At 41.5% G+C, this 14,885-nt stretch overlaps 1 protein-coding gene across 2 annotated transcripts in view; it reads left to right on the top strand.

Annotated features, from left to right (window-relative positions):
* The first annotated feature begins 2,788 nt into the window (after positions 1–2,788).
* LOC133643155 (mitogen-activated protein kinase kinase kinase 12-like) overlaps positions 2,789–14,885 on the top strand; it is a 63,941-nt gene continuing 51,844 nt past the window's right edge. For both annotated transcript variants that reach the window (XM_062037569.1, XM_062037568.1), the window contains exon 1: positions 2,789–3,086. The gene's annotated coding sequence lies outside the window, so the exon portion shown is untranslated. The remainder of the gene's footprint in view (positions 3,087–14,885) is intronic.

Here is a 14,885-nt window from a genome sequence, read left to right as displayed (position 1 = left end):
ATGCGGCTTACTGTATGGGAACAGGTAACTACGTTCTGGCCCGAAACGCAGGTTTGCTCTGGCTTAAGAAGCCCATGGAGCTCATCAGTGTGTAGAGTGCTGATTGATTGCCGATTGAATGCAGCCGCCTGCTGCATCCGGAGTGGCGCGCGCTTGGAGGCGCGCTCAGCGCAGCGCACAGATGACTGCACACTGGAGTGCGCCCGGGCCGTGACAATGGGCCGACAATCCATCAAGCGGTGCGGCTTCAAAGTTGTACTAAAACATTTTGACGGATTTTTGAGTGCCGTGTGTAATGTTCTTTATTTTTAGAGCTTTGGTGTTGTTTACTGGCGTCATATTGCAGTCTACATGTATCTCTTATGTGCGACTGCCATCTACTGGCCACACTTATCATTACACCATGTACCAAATCAAATTGCTTAGAGGTCGGTAAGCACAACCAGAATTATTCCGTACATTAGGCGCACCGGGTTATAAGGCGCTCCGTTTATTTTTGAGAAAATGTAATTATTTTAAGTGCGCCTTGTAGTCAGAAAAATACAGTAAGTATATTTTTTTGAGCAATGACAGTTTCAAAGTAAAACAAAACTGCCTGCATGCCAGTTTTGTGTTATGAGTGTCAATATTGCAACATTTTGTTTACATTACACCTGTCAATTCTTCTCAACAAAAGAGAAGAAATATAATCTCGGCTTTTAATGCCTCACAACCAAACACTTTTATGTTAAAATACTGAACAGATGTTTATTGGGATAAGGTAAACATCTGTTCAGTATTTTAACATAAAAGTGTTTGATTGTGAGGCATTAAAAGCCACAAAATGCAACGGGTCCATCAGACCCACAAACGCTGGCTGAGTAACAACAATATGAACATTACACAAGGGTTAAGTATGCCCTTCATTCGCTCGTGTGCAGTGTGTTTAAAGTCTGGATGATTGTGTCATAAATTAATTGTCAGGCACGATGAAATTTTGGTTAGACTTTGTAAATTATAGACTATATGATTTATTACTTCTTTATTACATAAAAACATACTTGCCAACCCTCCCGATTTTTCCGGGAGACTCCCGAATTTCAGTGCCCCTCCCGAAAATCTCCCGGGACAACAATTCTCCCGAATTTCTCCCGATTTTCACCCGGACAACAATATTGAGGGCGTGCCGTGATGGCACTGCCTTTAGCGTCCTCTCCGACCTGTCGACGCGTCCGCTTTTTCACCATTCAAACAGCGTGCCTTCCCAGTAACATATTGTATGCGGCTCCTGCATACACAAGTAAGTGACTGTAAGACATACTTGATCAACAGCCATACAGGTCACACTGAGGGTAGCCGCATAAACAACTTTAACACTGTTACAAATATGCGCCACACTGTGAACCCACACCAAACCAGACTGACAAACACATTTCGGCAGAACATCCGCACCGTAACACAACATAAACACAACAGAACAAATACCCAGAATCCCTTGCAGCCCTAACTCTTCCGGGCTACAATATACACCAACGCTACCACCAAACCCCGACCCCCAAACTCGCCCCCATCTCCCGAATTCGGAGGTCTCAAGGTTGGCAAGTATGATAAAACGGACCAAACTTGCCACAAAATCAACAGCAGCAAAATAAATTTTTCAAAAATTATATTATAGACTGAAAGTCGCCATCCATGTGGGTGCTCGGCATTGTCCGTGGGTGCTCGGGCCCCGAAGCACCCACTGGATCAGCGCCTATGAACAATAATAAAACATTATAAAATGCATTATTTATTCTACATAATTGACCCTGTTACACATACATGTTCCAAATAAACTCAAACTCAAAGTGTTTCCAGTGGTTTGGGGCCCATAAAAGTCCATCCATCCATCCATTTTCTACCGCTTGTCCCTTTAGGGGTTGCGCGGGGTGCTGGAGCCTATCTCAGCTGCATTCGGGCAGAAGGCGGGGTACACCCTGGACAAGTCACCACCTCATCGCAGGGCCAACACAGATAGACAGAAGACATTCACACTCACATTCACACACTGGGGCCGATTTAGTGTTGCCAATCAACCTATCCCCAGGTGCATGTCTTTGGAGGTGGGAGGAAGCCTGAGTACCTGTAGGGAACCCACACAGTCACGGGGAGAACATGCAAACTCCACATAGAAAGATCCAGAGCCCAGGATCAAACACAGGACCTTCGTATAGTGAGGCAGAAGCACTAACCCCTCTCCCACCATGCAGAGGGGTTAGTCAACAACAGCAAAATAGATTTTTCAAAAATTATATTATAGACTGAAAGTCGCCATCTATCCCACGTGGGTGCTCGGGCCCCGAAGCACCCACTGGATCGGCGCCTATGAACAATAATAAAACATTATAAAATACATTATTTATTTTACATAATTGACCCTGTTACACATGTGCATGTTCCAAATAAACTCAAACTCAACTCAACTCAAAGTGTTTCCAGTGTTTTTGGGGCCCCTAAAAGTCCTCATGAATAATACAGGTTCCTTGCACCTCTGGATAAAAGGGGTGCGGCAGGAAGAGATTGTGGCTTCATTAAAGTCCGTTAATAAGGCTTGAAAAGGATTACCGTGGTCCTGTCCACTCAAATGCTGCATGCCTGGTGGATGACATCATTTAGATCACCTCACATACCAGCTGACCCCCCTCGCCTAATAGTAGCCTCACCCGCGCACGGAGCCTACCTGCTCTCTATGCACACGTCACCAAGCAGCTCTCCTCTGATTGGACGCCAGGTCTGCACCGCCCCGCCCCCACCCCAGCCTCCTCTCTCGTCCTGTTTACTTACTATAAGTGTCGTCGAATATAATCCCGAGTGGGCTTCCTCGGAGGATGGAGGACGGAAAAGAAGACGTAGGAAGAAGAGGGTGTTTTTTCGTCAAAGTTTTAACCGGAATTAAAACCGAAGAGTTTGTGGCAGCGACGTCACGGCGGCTTGTCGGATGCTGAGGAGGAGGATGCGACTAGCATGATTGTGACAACCACCATTTTTCACAACACGAATACTAAATAAATATCTTCTGGAAACTATAAACGCTTCGACTTCTCCAGTAATGGACTCTCAACAGTGAGGTAGGAGACATGTTTGTGTTCTCGTTTAGTGGAAGGCGGCCATAACACGACGGCACTATCAGACGCGGTGATGGTGTGTTTGGGTGTAGCTACAGCTGTCAGTGATGCTCACACACACACATTCTTGTATTTATCACCTTCTTGAGACCTCTGAAAAATGCCTACCTCTTTAGGACCAGCCTTTCTAGATATATAAATATTTGTATTTACAACATTAATAATATATACATACTATGCAAATATGAAAAAAAGCTTGTTGTGAAAAATGAGTTGGAATCTCACAAGAAAAAGGTCACAATTTCACAAGAAAAAGGTCACAATTTCACAAGAAACACTTGTAATTTTGGCAGAATTAATAAAAGTCGTAATTTTACTCAATGCAAATCAAAATTTGACAAGGAAAACTGAACATTTTTGCAATATTATGATAAAAGTTGGAATTTTACTCAATAACAGTCGCAATTGCACAAGAAAAAGCTTAAAATGTTGGCAATTTTATAAAAAGAGTCGTAGTTTTACTCGACAAAAGTCACAATTTTATAAGAAAACTTTAAAATGTTGGCAATATTATAATAATAATCATAATTTTACAAAATTATGACAAAATAATCGTTTTACTCAAAAAAATCACTATTTTACAAGAACAACACAAAAATTGGCAATATTGTGATAAAGGTCAGAATTGTATATGACAAATGTTGTCATTTTGCGTCAAAAAGTAATAATTTTACATAAAAAATTTATAATTTTACGAGAAAATATTGCAATGTTACAGAAACAGAAAGAATATGAGAAATTGTTCCCAAATTTATAAGAAAAAAGTCAACACGTGAGAAAAAGACTGCTTTTAGTTAATTTCTATTTTTTTTTGTTGGTTTTTAATGTTCATTATTTAATTCAAGTTATTACAGTATGTCTCTATACACATATTTATTTATTTTTTTGTAATTATTTTTGGCCAAAGGGGGCGCATTTCAATGTCTTACAAACACTTATTACATATGTTGGCCAGAGGGGGAGCACTTCAAATTCTTACACACACTTCTTATTTCATATGTTGACCAGATAGGAAGCACTTTTAAAACCGACACACAGTCAATTTGAAAAATCCCTCCTTTTTGGGACCACCCTCATTTTGATAGATGTCACCCGCAGTGGTGCAAATGAGACATTCTCTATTAGATGCAATGTTATTGGGACCATGATTTATGTCATCTCTTGTTCACACCTCCTCATATGGAAGCTACTTTTCCTTCTTGATGTCTCAAGAAGGGTAGAAATACAAGAACACACACACACATACACACACACACACACACTGCAGCAGTAAAACTGCACAAGCTATTAGGACGTGAAATGAAGGATATGTAATGATGGCGGCTTGGTCACCAGATGTGTCTCCTCTTCCAAATGTTGGGATGAAAGAAAATGGTGGATCACTTGTTATGATTAATGTATGTGCGCGCGCGTGTGTGCGTGTTTGTGTGTGTGTGTGTGTGTGTGTGTGTGTGTGTGTGTGTGTGTGTGTGTGTGTGTGTGTGTGTGTGTGATGATACATATGATGAATAGACATTGCCACTTCGATGCCATGGCAACAGCATTAGATGTGAAATGTCATGCTTCAGTCTTCACATATAGCACATGTTTCAAAGTCAAGGCCTCGGGGGTGCAGACCTGGCCCACCACATCGTTTTATGTCGGCTGCAAAATCTTGTATATATCCTTGGAAATAATGAGTGTCAATTAGGGTTGTATGGTACAACAGTATTAGTATAGTACCACGATACTAATTAATCATATTAGGTACTATACCGCCTCTAAAAAAGTACCGGTCCCCCCCCCCCGTCGTCGTGTCATTGCTGGTTTTACGAGCAAAGGAGCATGTTCGGCAGCGCACACACACAGAAATTACAAACAGACACAGTGTGTGGACAGAAAAGTGAGAAAGGACGCATTTTGGTGTAAAAACTAAAGATAAAGGTGAAGTTATAACACTGAAACGCCCTCAGGAAGAGGTGCTTTAAGATATGGCTAGCGTCTAACATCCATCCGCAGTCGGCAGTGTTTTAGCTACTTCTAAATCACTAATTCTCACCTCCATGGTGACAAATAAAGTATGTTTCTTACATGTATCATTATCACTGGAGGACAAGGAATAGCTAAACATGCTTCACTACACACCGTAGCTCACCGGCGTCACAATGTAAACAAACGCCATTGGTGGATCTACAAACGTACACCTGACATCCACTGTAATGATACCAAGTACAGAAGTGTATCTAGTCGATACTACTATGATTACCATAATATTTTTTGGCATCACAAAATCTTCTTTCGTTTAAAAAAAATTCATATTATGTTTATAATTTCAGGAAATACATCCCTGGACACATGAGGACTTTGAATATGACCAATGTATGCTCCTGTAACTACTCTGTATCGGATCGATACCCAAATTTGTGGTATCATCCAAAGCTAATGTAAAGTATCAAACAACAGAAGAATAAGTGACTATTACATTTTAACAGAAGTGTAGATAGAACATGTTAAAACAGAAAATAAGCAGATATTAACATTAAATGAACAAGTAGATTAATAATAATTTTTTACAGTTTGTCCCTCGTAATGTAGACAAAATAATAGAATGATAAATGGCACAATACGTTACTGCATATGTCAGCAGACTAATTAGGAGTCTTTGTTTGTTTACTTACTACTAAAAGACAAGTTGTCTAGTATGTTCACTATTTTATTTAAGGACTAAATTGCAATAAGAAACATATGTTTAATGTACCCTAAGATTTTTTGTTAAAGTAAAGACAATAATGCAATTTTTTTGTGGTGCCCTTTATTTAGAAAAAAGTATTGAAAAGTATCGAAATACATTTTGTTATCGGGACAACACCAGTGTCAATACAACACTTCATCTCTCTTGCTGAATGTATTTGTTCTTTCAAGTTTGACAGAAAAATTGCATGTACTGCATGCAATTGTGGGTTTTTTTTTGTTCAAATTAAATCAAAGACTTAAATATCTGCTTGTCACCTTGACTTACGATTTCAAAGCAAGTTGTCCATCAATTTGTACATAAAAATGTAATAATCAAATGCATACATATTGGTTCTGTGACGGAGCTCTTAAAGGGAAACTGCACTTTTTTGGGAATGTTGCCTATTAATCACAATCCCTACAAGACAAGAACACATACGACTTTATTTTTTTTATGCATTCCAATCCATAAATGACGGCAAGTACGAGGCAGCTAACAATACAGCTAATGGGAGTACTCTATTGCAGTCATAAAGCCCTCTAAAAAAATCACAGAGACTAACTAGTTTATGCTGCTATATTAACATATTGAGGCAGTGAGCTGCTGCATCGCCTCTGAGTTGGTAAAAGTTAATTCTCGATTATAAATCATGCCTCTGCCCTGGATAGTAGAAGGCTGCTCAACTTATACGGAATGGCAAGAAAGACACAAAAAGACGTTCGTTTCGTTTTGTTTTTTTTGTATGTTTGTTTTTTAAACCTTTGTGAGGATTATGATTAATCTGAAGGGGAAAATATGAACATTTAATCAGTCTGCTACCTAGTGAAAGCGAACATTGTACAGTAAGTGATTGTTTTATTATGTTAGTAGATTGTATTTCTTGGTCAGCACTTAGCAATACTGCGACATGATGCTTAGTGTTCAACTAAAGCTGGATCTGTTTAGCCCAAAGCTTCTAAAACTTTTAGCCTATCCTACTTATATGCAAGCTCAAAAATATAAGGGTCTGGATCATCATTTGTCCCAAAGTAGTCTTGTCTTACATAAGGATTGTGAATGATATGCAAAATTCCAAAATAGTGCAGATCCTGAGGGAACTCTCCTGAAGGAATCAATAAAGTACTATCTATCTATCCCCTTTAACTCAAAACACTTGAATCTCAAATTAACATCTCAAATTAATTCAAAATGTATTTAATAGATGATTGGCCTCTTCCCAAAACAGCACAAGTTTAACATGTAACATGCCGTTTTAAAAGCAAAACAAACTTTTACATGGGTAAAAACAATACAGTATTACTAACAACTACAATAGTTTTATGAAGTAATGTACCGGAATAATAATGTTCAGCATTTTAATGTTACATTTTAAATGATAGTTACATAACGATGTACAGCATTTCTACTGTATCTCCTTCCAGCTGCTTCTCTGTCAAACACACCATCAGCAGCATTAAAATACTTTCATGGATAAATGTCCACTGTTCAGATATTATTTTAACATTCTTGGCTAGCGTTAGACTCATTCTGCTTCATTATGGTGCAGTTTAGCAGTGATACTCTCAAATTGCTTTGCAGAGTCATGTGTTTGATGATTTCTTTTTTTAATTCAATGAATATATGATGTGTATGTTCTCTTCTAGGTAAATAAAAATGTTTGTTCGAAAAAATTATATATATTCTCTTCTTAGCAAACTTCACACTCACTTTCTTCCTTCCCGTGCTTGGAAAACAAAACGGTATGTCGATCTTTAGCTATAAGCTAATGCTAGCGGGTAACACTAAATATTTTGGGTTGGATCTTACAGGGTTCACGGTGACATTCACTATGGTTACGGTATCAGTTTATTTCGCACAGGCATAGCCTAGTCTATAAAATCCGCTACACCTCCCTGATACCGAAGTACATGTCAAACTACTTCCTTAACGTAAATGACCGCCATAACCACAACACCAGGGGGAGCTCCACTAACCACGCTAAACCCAGATTCCGAACTAACAAAGGTCTTAACTCATTCTCTTTCTATGCCACATCAATGTGGAATGCGCTCCCAACAGGTATAAAAGAAAGGGCATCTCTATCCTCCTTCAAAACCGCAATAAAAGTTCACCTCCAGGCAGCTACAACCCTAAACTAATACCCTCCCTGGATTGCTAATAATCAAATGTAAACAATCAAATGCAGATACTTTTTCTTATGCCTTCTGATCTCTCTCTCTCTCTCTCTCTCTCTCTCTCTCTCTCTCTCTCTCTCTCTCTCTCTCTCTCTCTCTCTCTCTCTCTCTCTCTCTCTCTCTATGTCCACTACTAGAGGTCCATATCCTACCCCCCCCCCCCCTCCACACCCCTGATTGTAAATAATATAAATAATTAATTGTGATTATCTTGTGTGATGACTGTATTATGATGATAGTATATATCTGTATCATAAATCAATTTAAGTGGACCCCGACTTAAACAAGTTGAAAAACTTATTCGGGTGTTACCATTTAGTGGTCAATTGTACGGAATATGTACTCCACTGTGCAACCTACTAATAAAAGTCTCAATCAATCAATCATACAGTTACAATATAGTACACCACATATTACCAGTTTCTCATTACAGCATGTCCGAAAAGAAGTAGGAAGAAGCAGAGCTGATTTAATCCTATCCCCTTCTGTTTCATTGCAATTTCTAACACATTTCTATTACGACAACTAATGGCGGAGATGCTTGCAACTTAAGGCATAATAATTAGCTGAGAAACAGCTCTAATTTCAAAATACTCCACGGTTAATGTACTACTGTATGATCAACAATCTACCTAAAACTTAATTGGACTAAATGCCAATCACCACTACTGTGTACTAACAGTATGTGTCAGTTTATGCAAGGATAAATGTTGCATTAGTACATACATCATGTACTCTGTACACCTGCATTCAATACTGAGATGTATTATTACCTTTCAACGAGCTATCGGATGTCATGTTGGTACTGCAGTTGAATGCTTTCTGCAGTACATGTTTGTGAGTATCAGGATTTTCAGGGAATTGACAACACAACTGAACTGTTTAGGGGTCTCATCTATAAAACCGTGCATGGAATTCTGACTAAAAGTCTACGTACAAAATAGATAAAGCTCAATTCATACCCATTAATAGTCATTTTTATTGTGTTGAAAACCCTGTATGCATTTTTGCCATGTTTTGTGTACATGCAAGCTTTATAGATGAGACCCTAGGTTGACTTAGAACAGGGGTGTCCAAACTTTTTCCACTGAGGGCCGTACACGGAAAAATTTAAGCATGCGGGGGCCATTTTGATATTTTACATTTTCAAACCTTGACAAAATATATGGATTTATTTATTTTTTTTACCTTTAGGGCTCCCGGGGACTATAAAGGGTCTCAGTCATTGAACTGTTAAAAATAAGTCAAATTATTATTATTATTTTTTATTTAATGCTTACAGTAAATCTCTATATCAACTTGAGGTTGATATAAAGTTAAAAAAAGAAAGGTTTTCTGTCAAAGACAACTTTGTTTTTTATAGTCAAACTGAACTATGCAGTATTTTGTAATTAGAGCCTTAATTAGATCAATAATGTAGGACACCATTGATTTTAAGTCTTTAAAATTTTTGAGTAATCACAGTGAAAAGTTAAATAAAATCCTACTAAATATATTTGGGATCCAAAAAGGTACCCCACTGTCATGTCTGTGTTCATGTTTTTGTTTGGCCATGTGCTGTTTTGTTTTTTGGACACTTCCTTAGTTCCTGGTTTCACTTCCTGGTTTTGTTTTGTTTCCATGGTTACTCATTAGTTTCACCTGTTCCACGTTTGGACTCACACACACCTGTCTCACGTTTTCACATTGTCATGTCACGCACCTGTTCACAGTTAGTCACGCACCTGTTTTCACTTATCATGTCACTATATAGGCTTTTCTGTTTCTGTTGTTCGTCCTGGCGACATCACACATTCATGCCATGTTCACAGTTTCTTGTCACGTAAGTTTTTGTTTGTTTAATGTTCATAGTTCTCCGCCATTGTGCGCGCCTTTTGTTTTCCTAGTCAAGTTTTTTACCTCCGCTGTGAGCGCCTTTTGTTTGTACCCTTTTGTTTGTACTTTGTAGTTTATAGTTATAATTAAACTATGTCTTTACCTGCACGCCACGTCCGTTCCATTTCTTTTGCACCACGGGAGAGCAAACCACGCCAAAGACCAAGTCGTGACAGATGTCGCCAGCTCGAGAGCTCTCCCGCAAAAAAATTGGACGTTTTGGACGAAGCAGCGTGGGAGGTCCTCCGCGCCATGGAGGAGGAAACACTGCGCTACTCCTCCGTGGAGTACAGAGACTCCATTTGGTCCGAGGATGGCGCTGTGTCACCGCAGTCCCGGAAGCGCCGCTCCCGACGAGGGACGTCAGGGAGGGCTTCCACAAGCAGTGGAAAGGACGCATCGTTCCCGCAAGCTCCTCCCCCTCCAGGCGGAAACGAGCTGCAGCCAGCCCGGCTTCCCCAGGACGACGTCACGCCGCTGCCAGTGGGTGAAGTCATGGATTTTTTTCCCCTGAACTCTTTTTCTTGTCAGCCACATCCAACGAAAGACTCTAAATCCATGATTAAATATTACCAAGACATGTTTTTAGAAATCAGATCCTGTCAATCACAGTCACCCAATTTTCATGCCCCGCCCCCCAGGACTCATGCCACGCCCAAGTCAGAAATTTTTTTTTCACCCACAAAAGCCCAGGTGGGGGGGAACGAAAGACCTTTTGGACAATTTAGAGGGGAGGATTCTGCCCTCCTCCTGAACCCCCTCCGCCCACCCCAAAAGACGGTTCCAGACCGCGGGGAGCGCGTCTGGGATCCGCTCCTTGAGGGGGGGGCTAGGGCTGGGAATTGTTCAGGTGGGGTGGGTCAGCATCGTCACGCCAAGCCACAGCCTCCAGCACGACCACCACCACCTGTCTTTCGACCTGCCAAGCCACAGCCACCAGCACGACCCCCACCACCAGTCTTTCGTCACGCCAAGCCACAGCCTCCAGCACGACCTCCACCACCGGTCTTTCGACCTGCCAAGCCACAGCCACCAGCACGACCACAACCACCTGTCTTTCGACCTGCCAAGCCACAGCCTCCAGCACGACCCCCACCACCTGTCTTTCGACCTGCCAAGCCACAGCCACCAGCACGGCCGCCACCACCAGTTTTTCGACCATGCCAAGATCCACCTGCTCCACGCCCAGCTCCACGCCAAGCGCCACCAGTACCTGCTCCACGCCAAGCGCCACCAGTACCTGCTCCACGCCAAGCGCCACCAGTACCTGCTCCACGCCAAGCGCCACCAGTACATGCTCCACGCCAAGCGCCACCAGTACCTGCTCCACGCCAAGCGCCACCAATACCTGCTCCACGCCAAGCGCCACCAGTACCTGCTCCACGCCAAGCGCCACCAGTACCTGCTCCACGCCAAGCGCCACCAGTACCAGCCCCACGCCGCCAAGTGCCGCCAGTCGCAGCCCCACGCCGCCAAGTGCCGCCAGTCGCAGCCCCACGCCGCCAAGTGCCGCCCGTGGCTGCCCCACGCCGCCAAGTGCCGCCAGTCGCAGCCCCACGCCGCCAAGTGCCGCCAGTCGCAGCCCCACGCCGCCAAGTGCCGCCAGTCGCAGCCCCACGCCGCCAAGTGCCGCCCGTGGCTGCCCCACGCCGCCAAGTGCCGCCCGTGGCTGCCCCACGCCGCCAAGTGCCGCCCGTGGCTGCCCCACGCCGCCAAGTGCCGCCCGTGGCTGTCCCACGCCAAGACCAAAGCCAAGACCAAGACCCGCCAAGTGACCAAGACCAAGACCCGCCAAGTGACCCAAACCAAGACCAAGTCCAAGCACCGCCACACCAAGACCAAGTCCAAGACCAACTACGCCAAGACCAAGACCAACCACGCCAAGTCCAAGACCAAGACCAACCACACCAAGTCCAAGACCAAGACCAAGACCCACGCCAAGACCAAGACCCTCGTCAAGACCCGCCACGCCAAGCTTCGCCGCCTGACGCACCACGCCAAGCTTCGCCGCCTGACGCACCACGCCAAGCTTCGCCGCCTGCCACGACAACGCGCCCACCTCCTCGTCGGCCAAGGATGTGGCCTTTCCATGGGCGTCCGCCACGCCAGGTGCGCCGACCTCCTCGTCTGCCACGAATGTGGCCATTCCCAGGTCGCCCACCTCGTCAGGTTCAGCGGCGGTCTACCCGCCGCCGCCACCTGACTCTGCCCCGGTGGATTCGGGGACACCTGGTCTGGCGACCCACCGCCATGTCCCCCTCCCCCCCTCCCATGACTCTTGATCCTGTTTTTTGTTTTTGGACATCTGGGATCTGTCCGTAAGGGGGGGGTTCTGTCATGTCTGTGTTCATGTTTTTGTTTGGCCATGTGCTGTTTTGTTTTTTGGACACTTCCTTAGTTCCTGGTTTCACTTCCTGGTTTTGTTTTGTTTCCATGGTTACTCATTAGTTTCACCTGTTCCACGTTTGGACTCACACACACCTGTCTCACGTTTTCACATTGTCATGTCACGCACCTGTTCACAGTTAGTCACGCACCTGTTTTCACTTATCATGTCACTATATAGGCTTTTCTGTTTCTGTTGTTCGTCCTGGCGACATCACACATTCATGCCATGTTCACAGTTTCTTGTCACGTAAGTTTTTGTTTGTTTAATGTTCATAGTTCTCCGCCATTGTGCGCGCCTTTTGTTTTCCTAGTCAAGTTTTTTACCTCCGCTGTGAGCGCCTTTTGTTTGTACCTTTTGTTTGAGTTTATAGTAATAATTAAACTATGTCTTTACCTGCACGCCACGTCCGTTCCAATTCTTTTGCACCACGGGAGAGCAAACCACGCCAAAGACCAAGTTTTGACACCCACTCATAAAGTGATACATTTTTATTAGTTTTTTTTGCTTTTAACACTTAAATTACGAGATCAACTTCAGATATATCTGTCGATTTTAATTTGGAACTATTATTTTGTTTGTTTTATGGTCTTTTGTCAAATAAAACTTTGATGTTTTTATATGGCAACCAAACAATATATGCAAAATTTTTTCCACATAAAACATTTTAAAGTGAAATTTTTTAAGTAATAATTCATTATAACCTAGATTTTTAGTCTTTTTTTTTTTAGCAATGGCAAAAAAAATAAAAATAAACAAAGACAAAAGAAAAAAACAGCCTGCATGGCAGCTTTGTGTCAACATTGCAACTTTTTCTTGTTAGATTTCACCTCATTCCACTTTTTTTAATTTTTTTTTTTAATTTTTGCAATATTATCAATTTTGCAATTTTTGCAGAATGTGTGGCGGGCCGGTAAACAATTAGCTGCGGGCCGCAAATGGCCCCCGGGCCGCACTTTGGACACCCCTGACTTAGAAGAGGTTTGGCCTCTTGTCCGAGCTTTAGAGCATGCTCAGATGAGAGGCAAAACATCTTCTAAGAAAACCTCAACAGTCCAGTTGCAATCAAATCTATGCCCTGAGAATATCTTTAGATAGTTTTGGGGCATTAACACAAAAATATCGTTGATCATTAGATACAAAAATGGCATGAATTTTAATTTTAGTCAATGCTTTGAAAAGAATCAAATTATTTATGGGGCATAAAACTTGTTACTGTGTTACAAAAAAAAGGTCTGTTAGAATAATACATGACATTCTCTACAGAGAACATTCAAAGCCTTTATTTATTGAATCAAAATCGTTGAAATTCAATGATTGGGTGCGTTTGCAAACATCTAAAATTATGCACAGAGCAAACTATATCCTGCTACCCAAGAATGCACTTCTTCTCAACAAAAGAGAACTGTAAGCTTAGAGAAGAATCACATTTAAAACATTTGTACAACACTTAATACCTTTCGCACATCAGCATTTGGAATTTAATTATAGAACCCCGAAAGGGACAAGCGGTAGAAAATGAATGGATGGATGGATGGATGAGGCAAAGAAGTGGAACAGAGTACTAATATGATCCACTTTAAGAAAGTGTACAAACTCAAAATGTTTACAAAGTAGAAAGAAGAATCTTGACAAACGTCTCAAACCTTAATTAAAAAGGAGATATTCGTATTCATCTCAAAATAATAACTTACCTAAATACTGTATGTATTTATGAGAATCGTATTTATTATTATTTATGTATTTAATAATGATTTACTTACTCATTAGTCCATTTCTTTACTGATTGATTGATTTATTCACTGTTGTGTCACAGAATGAGTAGGTAGAAATTGCTATGATACGAAAAGGGGTAGGACCGAATAAGCTCTGCTTCTTCATACTCCTTTTCAGACATGCTGTAATGAGAAACTGTAAATATGTGATGTCACATATTGTAGTTGTATTCATGTTCGGAATAAATGAACACTATAACCATAATATGACACAGTTTATTACTATGTATTCAATTTGAAATCAGAAGTGAAAGTGCCAACTATTGTACAATTCATTTTAAAAGGAATATTGAAGACAGTCTTGTTGCATCTAAATGTAACTGTAGTGAGTTCAGGTATCTTAACTGCATGTAGCGCACATTTCCTGGCAAAGCTGAAAGAATGGTTGAAGAATCGAGAAAGTGTCTTCATTTGACTCCCTGACATAAATCCAGGTGCCTGGAGTTTGACACCTATACTGTATATACGGTAATGTTGTAATAAGAGTAACCATGGCAACAAATGTGACCTATAATTTCAGTTCAGTTCAGTTTCAGTTTATTTGGAACATGCATACGATACAATGTAATGCATCACACGATTCCAGTTGTTTCATTATAGCACGTCCGAAAAGGAGTAGGAAGAAGCAGAGTTTATTTAATCCTACCCCTTTTCATATGATAGCAATTTTATCCCATTTCCTTGTTCTCTGTAACAGAACAGTGAACAAATAAATAATAAAGCAATAATATACCATAGTAAGCATACAAATATTAAATACATAAATAATCTTTGTCTCAATAAAAAAAGGAAAAAAAGGGAGAAAAAAGGGTTGAAGAT

The sequence above is a fragment of the Entelurus aequoreus genome, linkage group LG26 (assembly GCF_033978785.1).
Source record: "Entelurus aequoreus isolate RoL-2023_Sb linkage group LG26, RoL_Eaeq_v1.1, whole genome shotgun sequence".
In the NCBI taxonomy this organism is placed as follows: Eukaryota; Metazoa; Chordata; class Actinopteri; order Syngnathiformes; family Syngnathidae; genus Entelurus; species Entelurus aequoreus.
Note: the sequence above shows the minus strand (reverse complement) of the source record. Positions and strands in the feature narration are given on the sequence as shown.